The sequence below is a fragment of the Pinus tabuliformis genome, chromosome 9 (genome assembly GCF_031772625.1).
Source record: "Pinus tabuliformis cultivar Carrire ecotype Pingquan chromosome 9, CPIR1, whole genome shotgun sequence".
Lineage (NCBI taxonomy): Eukaryota > Viridiplantae > Streptophyta > Pinopsida > Pinales > Pinaceae > Pinus > Pinus tabuliformis.
The window spans coordinates 124644780-124661909 of record NC_142307.1 but is presented as its reverse complement, the minus strand read 5'-3'; the positions used below and the strand labels follow the sequence as shown (position 1 = coordinate 124661909).

Sequence of the window (17130 nt, the reverse complement as noted above, 5' to 3'; positions counted from 1 at the left end):
TGCTTTGTTGTTCTTGTTATCCCAAATGACAAGCTCTTTGTCTGATGTAGGCTGTACTGGGTCATTGTCTCCTTCTCCGACACACACTCCCTTCCACAACTCATTGAAGATGAGGGTGTGTTTTATCATCCGGGACCATTCAGGATAGTTCTCCTTGCCAGTGAGAACTATTCCTACCATAGAGATGATTGAATGCATTCTGTAAAAAAAATACTTCTGCTGAAAAGAAAACTTCCTTACGTTACAGCCTCATGCACTATATTTTCTTCATGGTAAAAAAAAATTGTGCAATACTACTATGTTTTGAATGATATATAAAACGCGCAATACCACAAATGCTTTGATATATAAAACGCTTTGAAAACTGCGTAATACTTTGAATGATATATAAACGCTTTGAATGATATAAATTGCGCAATACTTTTAATTCAACAAATGATTTGAATGATATAAACTGCGCAATACTTTGAATTCAACAAACGCTTTGAATGATATAAACTGCGCAATACTTTGAATTCAACACGTATCCACGGACATTGTGGACTACCAAGACGGTGATTAGGATTGGTTCTGTCCTGGCTCAAACTTCAATGTAAATGCTATTCAGCTCCATTAAGTAGGTGGCCACGTTCACTCTCTGGGTTAAGAGCCCAGAGGCCAGTGAGTAACAAATCCAGTGTTGAGTGGATGCAATGTCGGGCATCTCAGGCCATCAGTATATTGGAGAAATGAGGAGCAATCAGTACAGGACTTGCATAATATGGGTTCTAAAGATCATAAAATCCATATTTATCCTCGTTGGGATCGCAATGATCTGGTATTCGCTGTGGATGCATAAGCAGTGGTATGTTACCGAACAAATTCAAATGGTGTTGCACGGAGCTCCAGCTCGTCCCAACTTTATTTACACATTTTTGTCAATGGGAATGATTTTATGTTTCGTAACATTCATTGGACATATTGCTATTGAAACTATAAACCGCAATTATCTTGCTATTTACATATTCTTCAAAAAAAATTCATGGCGACGGGTGGTAAACACATAGGAGCTTATACAAACACCGTCCAAGGTAAATAGCGTTCAAGGCAAACACAAACAGCGCGTTCAAAACATAAACAAAACACCGTTACCAACTATAATGCACTGCGCATTCAAAACGATGATACCACACTCTTATCAGGCAGCATTCAACGATTGATGAAAACCCTGGATCAAGTAGCGTTCAACGATGGATGAAAACCCTGGATCAGGCAGCGTTCAACAGTCCAGCTGCGCATGGAATCTCTCATAACGGTGAGAGCGTTAGGTGAGATAACGTTAACAACCATGAGCGTTGGGTCCAACGCATCTCTGGGCAGCGACAGAGGCAGAGCAGTGCAGTGCATCATCATTTCTGGGCAGCGACAGAGGTAGAGCAGTGCAGTGCAACATCATTTCAGGACAGAGGCAGTGGCAGAGATGAAGGGAGTTACGCATATTCTTAGGACTGGCTCTGATACCATGTCAGGCCAGGTAGTAACTCTCCAAAAGCAGAAAAAACTAATTCGTCTGATTATTCCATAGGTATGTTATTGTTTTATACATTAGGAGTGATTGTTCAGTTCATCTTCCGATGACTGTTCACATTCCTGATTTATTTATTTTACAAATTCCCCAATCATGAAGATTAGGTGTCAACAGTTTACAAGGGAATTTACTTTTCCTTTTCTATCTCGATGCTTCGCTTTCACTATTTGACGGTGTACTTTCAACATGATCATTAGAGGTTGTTAACACCGGATTGTGCAAACGAGGAGACCAGTCCCTTAAGATCCGAGGGATGCAGGGACAATCTCGATGATAATGATCTCCTTTGCAAATGACACATGGAGATTTAGGCTTTGATAGTGCAGTGTGTGGATTTTCACTAGATGATGCCTGGTTGCCCTTTTTCCCTTTGGCTCCTTCTTCTTCTTCTCTTTCTTCTCCTTCCCCTTCTTCTCCTTCTTAGTTACTTGATTTTTGGCTTTACCAGCTTCATCAAGTGAAGAGGAAGGAGGAGAGGGAGAATCGGACGAAGTAGAAGGTTGGGGGGTATCTTTGGTATCGTCTAGTTGCTTGCTTGACTGCTCAGGAATCATGGTGTTCTGAACGACAGAGGTCGAGAAGAGCCATACAGGCAGTCCAATTGTCAATCCTGGAAGCGACAATGTGGCCATATGGGTTGCACCAACATCTCCCCAAGAGGAGAAAGGACTAGGATTTCCTCCAAGGGGAAATCCTTGGTTGGTGGACTCCATTTTCTCAACCTAAGACCAACGTAGGAAAGGTGATGTTTATTCCGATTAAAATAAATTTTAGATGCTTTGACACAACTTGTTTTTTCAATTTTTAAGAGTCGAGAAAAAACAAAAGATGACTCTACTCGCCTTCAATTTTTAATGAGCTTGAAGTGACAAGTGCTCAGATGGACCTTTTACTTTAAGGAGTCTGAAAAGGAACGAAAGAGACTAATCTAGAAATCTAGATAGAGGGATTACCAAACCAATCGCAAAACTGCAGAATACTTTTTACGGTACGGTAATCAATCTTCCCGAATGCTGTGTTCAGTGCATTGCGATTGATAGGGCAGCAGACACAGCTTCCTATGGATAAAGGATATAGCCTTTGTGGTCTCCCAATATATACTCAATGGTACGTGGGAGCACATGTCTGTACTGGCACTTGTCGTCTCAAAGTGGAGGAATCACCCAACTAGCAATGAAAACAACAGTTACCAGGCTTTACGACGCCGGAATACGTCTCTAGCCTAGACTTCTAAATGTTGTGCGTTAGGTTCCAAAGCATTTTTAGATTCATTAAATTTATTTTACAGTTGATCTTGTTTAAGAAATCTGCCTTTCAGGTTCACCGTGTGATGTAGATATACAATTCCTAAAATGCAATATAAGATGATAAACAATCGTTTAATCTTCTTTTTGCAATGAAAATCCTAGCTACTAAAGAAAGAGAGATGATATTCTTTAAACATAGAGCAAAGAGCAAACACTATATGCACTGTCCTAAATCAAACCAACAAACAGTATAAATTCAAATGCACATGCATGTATTTGTTTTTAGCCTTCTTAATGTGTAAATGATAAAAAGAAAGCTAAGCGCAAATCTGAACTATTTTTAAAAGCGACATTACTAACAAGCTTCCTTTCAAGAAAAAATGAAGACAATGACGACACTTTGCGATTTGGAATGGAAAACTTGCTTTCGACACTTGAAAAACTACTAATTCAAATCAAATACAAGAGTAACAATGTAATCGACTATCAAGAACAGTTGGATTCTCTTCTATGACTAAAAACGACACTTGCGATACTTCCAAATCAAGAAACGACAGTTCAATTACGCTACTTCTTTGTAAAAGAGAACTGAAAATGGCTCACAATACATAAAAACACTTACAGTTCTTTTCACAATGGAGGTGGAATAATGGCAAGGAAGGGGATTTCCACATAGGTATACTGACTACAGACAGCAAAACTCCTAAATAGAGCTGAAAAGAGTGAATAAAAACCAAAGTCTGGAGGCAAAATTAGCCTTCTCTGACCATCGCACCTATTACACAGGGATTCCAGTATGCATCCCACCTACAGAACACGGGAAGTGCGATGCATACTGATATCCTTGAAGAGAGGGTGTGATGGTACAGTGCGAGACTTTTGATCCAGTTCTTGATCACAGTTTGCAGCACAGTTCAGGGATTTAGGCCGAGCAAGTGATAATCATTAAATAAATCACAGGGGTAGATCTAAGGAGGTTATTAGAGCCACCACAAGGGCAATTAGGATGTTTACAAATAAATTGTTCAGTTATAAAAAACCCGGAGATAGACTGAAGCAGCATTGGTCTACTTTGCACTTGCATAGCAAATGCAGTTCGAAGGCTAGCTGGCTTGACTTCAGGCTCCATCTGTAAGTTTATAAAACAAACAAGTATAGAAAAGCAAACAAGCTATTTGATCCCCAGCAGAGTCGCCATTTTGTTATCGAGAAATCTAGTGTCTATGCAGAGCTGCTAGTCCCACTAAGACTGGTAGCTATCTTAGAAACAAACAAACTAAAACTACTTTTGTTTTCCTTTATGAGAAGTAGATAAGAGGGGAACAAAGGAGACCAACCTCTGTCTTGTGCTTGGTTCCTTGCTTGATTCCTCTCCCTTCTGATAGATCTTTGCCACTCGCTTCCTCGTCTACCCAGCTTCAAAGAGCACCTGTGGAATCAAAGCAGCATAACACTATCCAAGAACAGAGATCTACTATCACAAACAATATAGGACCAGATATATATTGACCACACAAATGCATACATCATCAATCATACAAGAATGTGGAGGAAAACTTGAATAGGTTTATTAATATCAATAATAGCAAAGAGGATTACAACCAATTGTTCTAACCTAGCGTCATCCTCTCAGCAAGAAAGCCATTCTTCACCTCATGAAAAGCTTAGATCACCCAACACTATGATGTTACACCAAGAAACCAGCAGCACTTCCTTACAAGATACAAAATTCCAGCCTCTAGATCTCTGGGATGAGGGATCCATATATAGATTATTGCAGGGAGATGAGTCAACTTTTGAGATTTGATTGGTGTCCTCTCTATGATAGTTCTTGATTCCACTTGGATATTGATGATCTCTTACTCATCCCTGGGTGAATTTAGAGAGGCAAGTGTCATAAGAAGTTTCTGGAAGATTCCATGATCCTCCACCTCACAAATTGACTCTGCCATTTGTCCACTCTCACCCATCGCACCCCATAGAAGGGATTTTCAGTATGCATTGCACCTCGCGTGTGCATTAGGTGGGATGCATCGTACTTTGACCATGGAGCAAGTGAGATGATCCAGTTTTGACCAGTTCTGAGCAGTTTTTCATGGAGAACTTCTGGGAGATGATGTAATCAGCTGACCTTGTTCTTTTAGGGGATGGAACAACACTTTTAGGGACTTAGGAGTCCTTAGTTTATGGACATGTTTGATTGGGGTTGCAGTGCCCAAAAATGTCTATAACAACTGCCAATCAGGATTGCACAATTTCTGGAAGGAAGGCTGGTTCCCCTCAAGAATTGTGCAATTTCTTAAGGGATTTGTTCAACCTACAGTGGGACCAAGTCCAGGGAAGCAGCCTCTGAGGGAAATGCAACAAGATATCATGCACACACTGTCATGCTACTAGAAAACCACTGAATCTTGTGTACTTGACATTGCAAGACATGCTACTGAGGACGGTTGGTTGGGAGGCTCCAAAACGAAGCTAAGGAAAAATTTTGGAGGGTGGTTGTAGCCACTACAACACTTGGCAACACACTGGTAGAACTCCAGCTCTCTGAATGGACCTTGTTCATGAAAATCAAGTCTAACACCTCCGGAAGTATTGTCCAGTTCTCTGTTTGACTTGGTTTCCACACTTGCTTGATTGTAAGAAGTAGCATCTACCAAGCTCTTGGTTGGTTGACGTAAATTCCAAGCCAAGCCAACACAGTTGTTTCGATTGGTGTTGGGGGTTATATTGTTCCACAAGCAGTATAGTCATCATAGTTTTAGTTTCATCTCTGGTGTTTCTCTGCGTGCTACACTTTCATTAGGGTGTTGTGCTTTCATATAGGCATTCCACTTTTGTTGTAAGTGGATTTTTGAGAGTTGGAATATTTGCATAATGAGAGAAGGTTTATAAAGGGGAAGTTGATGATGTCGATACCATTTCACACGTGTATCAGTCATTGAGAAATTCAGGGAGTGACTAGAGCTATATCAACTATCAATTTGATGCACTTCTTTGTTGTGTTTTTGCTGGACTAGGAGGTTGTGCAGTGTCGACACTGCGCTTCCACATAGTCAATATTTTGACTGTGGAATCTATGTCAAAAATTCATGTAATTTATTTTTATGGTCATGGTTAATGTTTTGAGGCATCTAAGGACTTTGAAAATCAATTTAAACTTTGTATTTAATGTAAATTTTCTTGGAAAAACCTTGGTCAAATAGTTCCTAGTTTTCAGAAAAGCAGTTCTATATTTGCTCATTAGGTAGAAACTGAAATTATTTTAGGGAATTCAGTTCCTAGAGGTGGGATATGTTTTTTTTTTGTCTATTTATTTTTTAATTGTGATGAAGAAAAGGGATGGTCAGGGTTTAGAAGAAGAAACATTGTGTGCATTGTATTTTTCTGATATTTTCCAGTGAATGAAAACGCCAAAGGTGTGAATTTACAAGGATTCCTATGTCATATCCCAATGGTGATGTGTTTTCTTATGTTGTATGTTAAGAAATTTACTACATAACATAAATAATTACCGAGAGGAATATATATAAGAAAATAATCAGCAACAATCATAAACACATAAACACAAATGTTTATCCGGGAAAAATCCAACCTAATAAGATCTTATTAACATTGGCCAAAACCCTGGCCAATCCGACCAAGTGAGCCTTCACCGCTCACCTCCAGGTCTTGCATTACAATGAAGTCCTTCCAGCCTTTTATAAGCTCCATTGCATATAATACCACAGGCATAATACTATGGGTGCACAATACCATGTGCCCCAAAACCATCACTGTTTACCCTGGTCAACTTTGACTCTATCTCGAGTCAAGTTTACCTAACAATTCCCTCCTTAAACTTGACTTGGGGTTTCTTGACTAACTCGAGCCAAACCTACTAAGTGAGACAATCCGGCTCACTCTAGCCCTTACCCCCCTCAGAGTTTTTACCTAAGGTATTGTTAACCCGACATCCCCCCTATCACCGAGGTCTAACCTAGACTTTACCGGTGATTACCCAGGGGTACACATGCCTTACCGGGTCTTACAGTAGTATGCCCATTTACATGCAATAATTTTGACTTCATTAATTTTTTTTTATTTTTTTCCATGTCTTCACATCCTCTTTTTGTATATCGATTCTGCCACCATTTCCCTTTGCATGCCAACTTGGACGAGGTCGTCGCTTAGGCCATCTAAAGCCTGGCGATCCGCCTTACTAGCAAGAAGCTTTACCTCCTGAACAACATGGACGCCTCATCCGACCTCAAGATAGGGGCAGTAGAGATTCCTAATAGCCCTGTCGAACTCTTCATGTTTAGAAGATCCGGTTGCCTCATAATTTTCAATGAAACGTTGGACAGTCCTCCGCCCCAAATCCCTCGGGTTTGTGTTCAACCTCATTGCCTTCTGCATTGCCTTTTGCGAAGCCGTGAATAGGCAATTCCTGTTGGCCTCCACGTCTCTGCCATGAAACATAAAGAACGTCTCCCAAGGTCGTTTTCATCGAATACGGCAATCGTGCATTAACATCTGCCGCCGACTGCGCCGCCGAGGCCACACTGCCTTTAGAGATCTTGCCAGTCCTGGTGGCTTGCCGCTCGGCTGCCTGGACTACAACTGCATTGCTTAGTTCCATAGGCTTATCACCTGCTCTCATGGCAGCCGCCTCCAATGCTTCTCCAATGGTGACATCCGCGTTAGCCACCGTGGGATAATCTGCGGGTGTCGGGCAGATGGCGGAGTGAATGGCCTGCCCGGCTACATATTCCGTGGTGACGTTCACACCGGATAGCTGGCCTTCGGCGATAGTGACACCCTACTCACCCACAATGTTGTCTTATGCCCGACTGTTCACTAGGCCAGTGCAAGCGTTCATCTCGGCTGCCGCCTACATGACTCAGGTGACACCTACCTTCAATGCTTTGCCAAGCGCCCTCGTCTCTGCGCTTTTCATGAAAGCTGCGTCTTGCAGAGTGATGGCTTGCGCCGCTAGACTCTCGCTGACGTCAAATATGTCTCCATATGTTATGGGCTCCGGCAATTGATCTTGCGCTTCATCCCTCCTTGCCTGCCCCTGACTCATGATGATCCTGATATGCAGGTCATGCCCGCAACCCCATGCCACCCTGTTCATTGACCCTCATGGCAGCCTCCATGGCATCACCGATGCCACCAAGATAAGCTTCCCCAGTCTGAGTGTGACTTACTTCCAGTTCTTTGATATTCCTCGCGTTCTTCGCTGTAACAGCCTTGTCCACAGGCAGGTCTTCAGAAGTCAATCCCACTGGATAATTTAGCTCCTACTGGGATCTCGTTTTTTTTTTTCACAGTCGTGGTAGCAATCACATCATTTCTCTAGCATACCTTCTTTTGCACCGATCACAGGATATGCGCACTCAACACACACAGGTACCCAGCGCCTTATTTTCTCTCAGTCGATCCACAGACTGCAATAAACAACTCTCAGCCTGATTTGAACTAGCCGCAACGACTACAACATCTCACACATTCAACATTGGCATAGTGGCCTATCTGAGTGTTTCTAGAACCTTGTTCTGGCTGCATTTAGATTAGGTTTTGAAGCCAAAAATAAATCCTTCGCTGCATAGGTGTACATCCGAATTCCAAACCCTTAACCATGGCTCTGATACCAATTGTTAAGAAATTTACTGCATAACATAAATAATTACCGAGAGGAATATATATAAGAAAATAATCAGCAACAATCATAAACACATAAACACAAATGTTTATCCGGGAAAAATCCAACCTAATAAGATCTTATTAACATTGGCCAAAACCCTTGCCAATCCGACCAAGTGAGCCTTCACCGCTCACCTCCAGGTCTTACATTACAATGAAGTCCTTCCAGCCTTTTATAAGCTCCATTACATATAATACCACGGGCATAATACTATGGGTGCACAATACCATGTGCCCCAAAACCATCACTGTTTACCCTGGTCAACTTTGACTCTATCTCGAGTCAAGTTTACCTAACATTGTAATCTTGTCTCTTGTCATTTCCACACTTTGAATGTATGTATTCATGTTTGGATAAACAAGGATTTATCTCAGAATTTGCTTTAAAACTGCTCTAATATAGTTTATTAAACAATTTATGTTTTCTTCTTAAATGGCATCAACCTAAACTCATTGTCATTTAACATGAATCAACCTATGTTTATGTTGGATTATTTTGCCCAACCTCTATGTTTTTATGAGATAATTTGTTTTAATTTATAAATTACTCTTTAATTCTTCTTTTATAATTGTTTCCATTATTCAAAATAAATTTCAATACATAAATGGATTTAACATCCTTAAAATTTCTATTACACTAAAATTATACCATCTCAATGATTATTGTTTACATTTTTAATAAATTTTCTAAAATTTTTAATAAAATTGATAAAAAAATATACCTGTTAACAATTTTAAAAATTAAAATGCTTAAATTATATTTATTAAAATACGATTACTTTAACTATTTATTATTTAAATGATTTTAATTAATGAATTTAATAAATTATTTTTACATTAAATTTAATTAATATGAAAATATCAGATTCACATTAATAAATTATTTTGAAAAAAAAAGACTCAGTTGACTTTAGTAAATGATTTTGCATTAAATTTGATTAATATATAATCTTATTTGAATTTAATAAATAAAATAGTAAAATCTTATTTCGATTTAATTACGTCAAAAGGCGTTTTCTTTGCTGGATTTTATTGAGCATACACTGTTCACCCTGCCCAATAAAAGTCATCTATTTTCGTCCTTCTTGCCACTTAAAAATTAACATCTGCCTCAAGCACCCGGACATCTGAAGAACGAGATGCAAGCCTACCATGTCCAGTACTTTGCCCATTACTTCGTCCTAGTTACTCAGATTGACGATCTCCTTCACCTACATGTGCTCTACAGAATGTTGGCTCTCAGGGAAGAGTCTCGATCGATGTGGAGACTTTGGCTTATAAGCTCACCCTTAGGAACCTGTTGCTCCGAATGGGACACCATTGACTTTGAAGTGGGTGTGGTGGTGTAACAGTGCTAGGAATGTATTGATATCAAATCCTAAAACCAATTTTCCAAGCTGGAGGGCTCAAATAATCTGTGTAGCGATGGGCCACAAACTTAACCTTCTCAGTATTCTATTTCTCTTTGCTTTTCCATTATGCTTCAAGGCATTTCGTTTATCTCCTTTGTCATTCAAATGTAAAAACAATGGAAAAGGATATCAGATCTTTAATTATCAAGGAATTTCAGATGATCACAACATTTACAGAGCTGCAGAGATTGTGTAACCAAAAACTGAAGCCGACATCTTACATGTTGTAGCCCGGGCTATGAAAAAGAAGCAAAATATCAAAGTGGTAAGCACTCTGGCTTGTAGCCTGTCAAGGCGAATGTTTTTTGGAGACCATGGATTGATTATCTCAACTGAAAACTATGCATCTGTTATTGGAGTCAACAAGAACACAATGAAAATTACAGTCCAAGGCGGTGCAAGGATGTGGGACAATATGGAGGAAGTTGTGAAGGAAGGCCTCACTCTTCCCACCACAATTTACTAGAATGGTGTCTCTATGGTGGACGTTGTTTCTACGGGTGCCTATGGCAGAAATATTGTGGGAAAAGCATTGAATATTGAAAAATGAATTCTAGGGGGTCAATTCTTATACAACATTTAGGCTTAGGCCGTGAGCTCTTTCCGAGGAAAATCTTCAAAATAATTTTTTTATATGCCCTCCAACAATTATAGGTATTAAATACGCTACAGTCTCTATGTCCCTCAACTCATTTGTTTATGATTCTGAATCTTGTTTTGCATGTGACTAGTTCATATACCATAGAGTCAGATAAGGGCACAAGGCGTGTTCGTATCCAACCAACTTACAAGGGTATACAGGATGTGTTTCCAAAGGTTATAGGGAGGGTGGCTTACATGGTCTTTACTATGGAGTAGGTAGGCACTGAGAATTGGTATCTTGGTCTCCTTTTTTGGAATGAGCACATCCACTTAAGATTGTTTATGTAAGTCTTTCATTGAGATTACTTGATAAGAAAAACCCTAAAGCTGAAGAATAATTTCAAATCTCTTTGGCTTGGTTTTCTATGTTATAGTAGTAGTATAAGTTATAACTTGTCACCTTAACATTCTTTAATGTAGAGTATATTTTGCAATGCTTATGTCGTTATTTGAACATTCCTTAAATTTTTAAATTGAAATAGTATCATTCCTTATCTTTTGTCACATTCATTGTAGCTGGATTGTTAAAGATTGGAAAGCAACCAAAACTAGTTTTGTCTCCTGAATGTCTTACATTTTGAATGGATTTTTTAATGCAAGAAGAATTTGAATAAATTTGGATATCAAATTCAATACCAAATAGCACCAGTCAACAATGATTCATTCAACCCTTCTCTTATCATTTGTTGTTTTTATACCTTTACCAACCATCATGGTTTCAAGACTTTCAATTAGTCCTGCAGAACGTCCCAACTGGTTTAGTCAGTTAATTTTCCAAGTTGTTATGAATGTTACTAAATATATTGTTTGCAAGCTCATTTAATTTCATGATGGTGACAATAGACAGTGCCAGGAATTGAAGCTCAAACGTATGATTCAATTTATGGGGAACGGTTGCATATATTTTCTGACAACTAAATTTTCATATTGTTGGATATGACCAAAAGGATTTACAACTGAGTGCAAAATGTGGTTGCAATAGGCTTGTCGAAATTTTATATCCACATAATGTAAATTGCTTCACATAATGGTTCTTTTGCTGCCATTGTTAATGTGTAGAGATGGTTCTTTTCAGGGTTAACATAAGATGTATGTAAGTTTTGGTATGATGTCCTTGAAGTTGATTACAACTAAGATTTGTTGTTACGCTAAAAATATATTTGTTGAAACATCTTAGAAAAACTCAGGCTTATTCCAATAATAAAGAAATGTAGAAATATATGCAAGTCAAAACATAGACAATAACATATTAAAAAATCTGAAATTCCATTAGGGGATTTTTGAGGTCTAAAATGGGTCTCCTAAGCAAATTATAAAATAATAGTGGAAATAATAAAATAAGATTAGATGACATCATCAAATTTTAGAGGGAAAAGGAAAAATAAACTCGTATTTTCAACTTATCTCCCTATGATTTTACTCAAATTTTGAACATAAAAACTCGTTGGATGCATAATTTGATTCTTCATCAAAGCAGTACTCCTGTTGCATACCTTTGATGGACCCTGCTACACAAAAAATGAGAAATACCTGAAAAACATGATTGCAATCACGTTTTTTCATTTATTTCTCATTTTTCGTGTAGCAAGGTCCATCGAAAGTATGCAACATGGGTACTCTTTGGATGAGGAATTAAATTTTGCATCCAACGAGTATTCCCGCTCAAAATTTGAGTAAAACCTCATGGAGATAAGTTGAAAATATGATTTGAAAATATGAGTTGAAAAAGTAGTTTTATTATTTTATTATTTTTTAATCTTTTTACTTTTTTACTCCAAAAATGGTGAATCATCCCCCATGGTTGACATCATCATCTTGAATTCTATTGGTTCTTATAAAGTTTATTTTGGTTGTACATTTTTCTTAGGAGGCCCATTTTAGACCTCAAAATTCCCCTAATGATCATGAAATCTGTCATATTTGACAATAGAGAATGGCACTAAAATTGTTATGGAGAAATAAATGAAAATCTATGAAAACTAATATGAGTTTAAACAACACATAAGATGAAAACTAACTTTATGGAGTCGTGCTTGATATTTCAGGCCTAAGATTCTCTAAGAGCAGTATGAACATTGTGCACATGGCCAAGGATTTTGTTTCTCATAGAGTGCCTCTCACATACTACCTCTCTACTATAGGGCTTAAATATATGTTCAAATATTTTATTCCATTTCTACCTATTTGTCTATTGCATGCTCATAAACAATTTTACATGTTAAACTTTTAAAATCAAATTTTAACATTTCTACCCCTAAGTTCTCTTAAGATTTCCATACATTCCTTAGTTCCTTCTAATCCCTATGCTCTCCATTCTAAACCTCAAACTGGGCTTCCCTAACTTATTTTATTCATCGTTGGGCATGAATGTTAACATTCTCTTCAGCTGGGACACGATAGTTGTGTCATTCCAACACCCAACGCTGAAAGGTCCTTTTTATGACATTATAATCTTGATGAATGTTCCTTGTGCTGGTATTGTGCACTTGTTGGTTGATCCTTGGGATATGCACTATTTTGTTAAAAAATTGTTACATCATGTTTCATATATAAAAGTATCATTGTTTTTCTTCTCCCCATCTTAAACACATTGGAAATTTGCCATTGCGATCTATTTTGCATATTTGGGATTTTATAGGGGTTAATATGACTTGAATAGATTTTGGTTACATTGAATAGCATAACTTAGCCATTGAGAAGGATCTTAGATGTTTTATAACTATCCTTTAGTTGGAAAAAATATCTACAACATGTTTGTTTAATATTCCCATGGTGATTAATGTTCTTTCTAGGTTAGTGAGTTCATTGTGCTAAATTATTAGGCACAATGTGCAACATATGTCTATTACTTGCGGCAGTGTTTTTCCTATTATATGATAGGTGCTTGATCATTAGAAAAAGAGCAGCTTGCTAGCATAACATATCCATCGAGGAGGACCTTAGATGTCTTCCAACTATCCTTCAAAAACTAAAATACCTACAACATGTTTGTTTAATATTGCCATGGTGATTAATTCCCTTGCTAAGTAAGTGCATTCTTTAATATTGTCACACTAAGTAAGTGAATTCTTGGTGCTTAATTATTAGGCGCAACACATGTCTTTTTCTTACAACGATTTTTAATCCTATTATATGAAAGGTGTTTATCCTATTAGGTGCAACACATGTCTTTTTCTTGCAGTGGTTTTTTTCTTATTAAATGAAAGGCGTTTCAACATTAGCAGAAGAGCAGTTTGTTCCAGAGTTATCAAAAAACAACACCACATTTGTCACAATGTACACTTACAATTTTAATTTGAATTAAATCATTTCCAATGAACTTGATCCAGGTCCGGGTGTGACAAAGGACCCTTCCAAGACCTTTTACTTTCGTAATGTGTTAAATTGCATTTTTAAAAGAACATCAATCAATACATCTACATACTATAAAGAAGAGGAACATGATATCCATCAACAAATGAAAACATAAGTCGTTGATAATGGAGTTCGTCCAGGAGGGACTACGTCTCCGGGCCCCGGTGTCAAGATGGTGTAGGCTGATGCATTAAGTGTTGTCAATAGTGATGATGTACATAAGAGGTGATGTCACTATCATACAAGGAAAATGCCCTCACGCAGGAGTGGCTCTAAGAGATGTTCCGCTATAGGAACTCTCAATCAAAAAGGACTCCTATTAGTATGACACAAACTCATGCATGATGATAATGAGCATCCCGCCAACATGGCATAAAAGGGATCTCAATCCAAACATGCATGGCGACACATGGGTATCCCACCAACATAACGACAAAGGGATCTCAAACGAAACATGATGAATCATGACAACAAGTACATCTCACAAAATGATTCCACATCACATCAAGCAGGAATCATGAAAACAAGTAAGAAACAAGATCCCACATCAAACATCAAACAAGGATCTGTGCAACACAATGCATAGCAAAAGAAGTACATGAACGCACTGCATATACCTCACATCCAGGGGCCATCTAAAGAAGAGGATGTCAAACTGCTGAAGCTAGCTGTACCATCAATCTTACGGTGTCGAATCTCATGGAATCACTGCTCGCATGCTGAATGTTGACACCTGCACTCCACTTAGAAAAGTGGCTGAAGAATGAAATGAGAAAATGGAAAATCTGAACACACCATCAGATTTGTGGCGTCAAATAGTGCAAAATAGACTGTTAAATTTCTGAATTCTAAGAAATTGGAAATCTGGGGCTTAAGGAATCTTTTAGATTCTCCCTAGATTTCTCAAAGATTCCCTCCTCTGGGTCCTCTATAAATCTACTGCTCAAATCAAGAAACTGACAGCACCATCAGGTTTGTGTTGCTGAGAGGGGTAAGATCAACATAAAGTTTGTCCAATTTGGACACTTCAAAAATTTCACCCTCCTGAGAATTTTGCCGAATCATGGTTTCGCCTGCCCTTTTTCAGGATCATGGTTCCACCTGCAAAAATTAATTAAAAATTGTCTTGCCTCGATTTTTGTGCACGCTCTTGGTCCTCCATGCTTGGGTGTAGTGACGAAATGAGGGTTTATATACATTTTTGGGTGGATTGTTCAACGTGGGTTGGTTGGCGCAGTGGCAACATTAGGAATTTGTCGAGGAGGGGTCGGGGGGTCAAATCCCGCCCCTCCCGAATTAACCCACATAATATTATTTTGTTAAAGTTTAGGGTGCCACATTAATGCTTGGTTTATTAAAGGTGCATGATGGTTTTAGTTGGTACGTTGGTTCATGGTGTATGCACCATATATGGGGCCGCCCGGTGGGGGCCAGCCCACGTGGGTCGAGCGGGTTTGACCCCCACCGACCTCTCACTTAATTCATGGTCGATGTGTTGGGGTGTGGGCCAGCTCCATCGGAGGTGACCCACGCCCACCTCGTATTAAGTCATATATTGTTTGTGCGGTGGGTTTGGTGGAGGGCTCGACGGGGTCGTCGAGCCAAATTTAAATTGATTTTGTTATGTGGTTGCAGGAGTTGAGGGAGGGTCGGCGGGGGTCATGGCCCGTTGGCCCATAAAATTTTGTGTTTTTTAATGTAATGTGGTTTGGGATCCGACGACGGTGGTGGGGTTCATGGCCCACCACCATTTGTTTTTATATATATATATATATATATATATATATATATATATATATATATATATATAAATCAATAGTCATTTTTAAAAATTCAAAAAATGACTGAAGGGGACAAATTAAATAGGCCACAAATTCACTCGGAATCTAGCCCAGGTTGGTCAGAATCCGGTGGCCGGATTTTGTCCAAATTGTTACCTCCTTAAGCCTGCCTAGTCACCCAAGTCAACCTGAACTTTGACTGCTCCTAACTTTTGCATACGGACTCGGTTTGATGAACTGTTCACACCACCACAATTAAGACGATGATATATATGCTCTAGTCTTGGTTCGAAAGCATTCTGATCACTTTGATTTTTGAGCTTCCATAAGCCCTCTTTGTCCTGTGTGTGTTCTTGGAACCACCTGGATCAATCCTCCCCACTGAGGAGCTTTTGGTCCTCCAAAAGCATAAAAAATAATCTACAACTTCTCTGTACCTTGTCTGCATCACAAGCATCCTGAAAAGGTCCTGCTTCCACCTCCTTCACCTTTGTTCTTCGAAGCCTTAAGCAATGAGTCGACACCTGCAACCTCTGCAACCTATAGTACATTGTTTTGCAAATTACATGCTTGACTTTCATGACCAAATAATGACCCAAGTATCCCACACTTGCCATGAGTTTATACTTGGTGGTCAAGTTTACATCGAAACGGAAACAATACCCTAGCTATGAAAACAAGGCCAACATATCATTGTTACTTCAACAAGTGATGGAAATCACATCATCACTGCAACACATGATTTACAAACATAAGGCCAACACTGTTTTTGCTTTGACAAGTGATGGAAACACGACATCACTTTCAAAGTGTAAAATGCAACACAAAATAAGACCAGACATCATTGTTGCTGAACAAGTGATGGAAAACACATCATCACTTTTACATTTTAAAGTGCAACAAATGATTTACAAAAGCATCACCATGACAAGCTAACATATCTAGAAACCATTTTTCACTTATCGCTATGAATGGGTCATCCCCCTGTGGTGGTTTTTCTTGTCAAACAATTGTTTCACCTGGTTCATGCATCAACACTTTGTCTTTAAGGCTCTGCTCTGGATGGAGCCTCCAACATGTGGCTCTTTGATGGCCACTTCTGTCGCAATGACTACAATAGGTCCTCTTCCTCCAGATTTGTTTAACATGCTGCTGAGAGGGTCTTTCACACCTCATCCTATTGTGTGTTGCCATTCTTTTCCAACACTTATAAAATGTATGGTTACGTAATCCACAAAAGGTACATGTTTTTCGATGCCATGTTTCTCGTGCATCATTAACAACATGATTATAATCGAAATGAGCATTCAAATGTCAAGAATGGTTATACCTTTCCTTGTTCTCTCTGGTGTAAGTATGGTGATGAGAGCTTGCCTCAGCTCGTTCCCTACAATGGGCACTGCCATGGGATGATGGGGATGTGTTCCCATCATTCTCTT

The 17130-nt window shown here is 38.8% G+C and overlaps 1 pseudogene; it reads right to left on the bottom strand.

The window, feature by feature from the left end:
* Positions 1-7141: 7141 nt before the first annotated feature.
* On the bottom strand, positions 7142-7882 carry LOC149147405 (late embryogenesis abundant protein D-34-like; annotated as a pseudogene).
* Positions 7883-17130: the final 9248 nt, after the last annotated feature.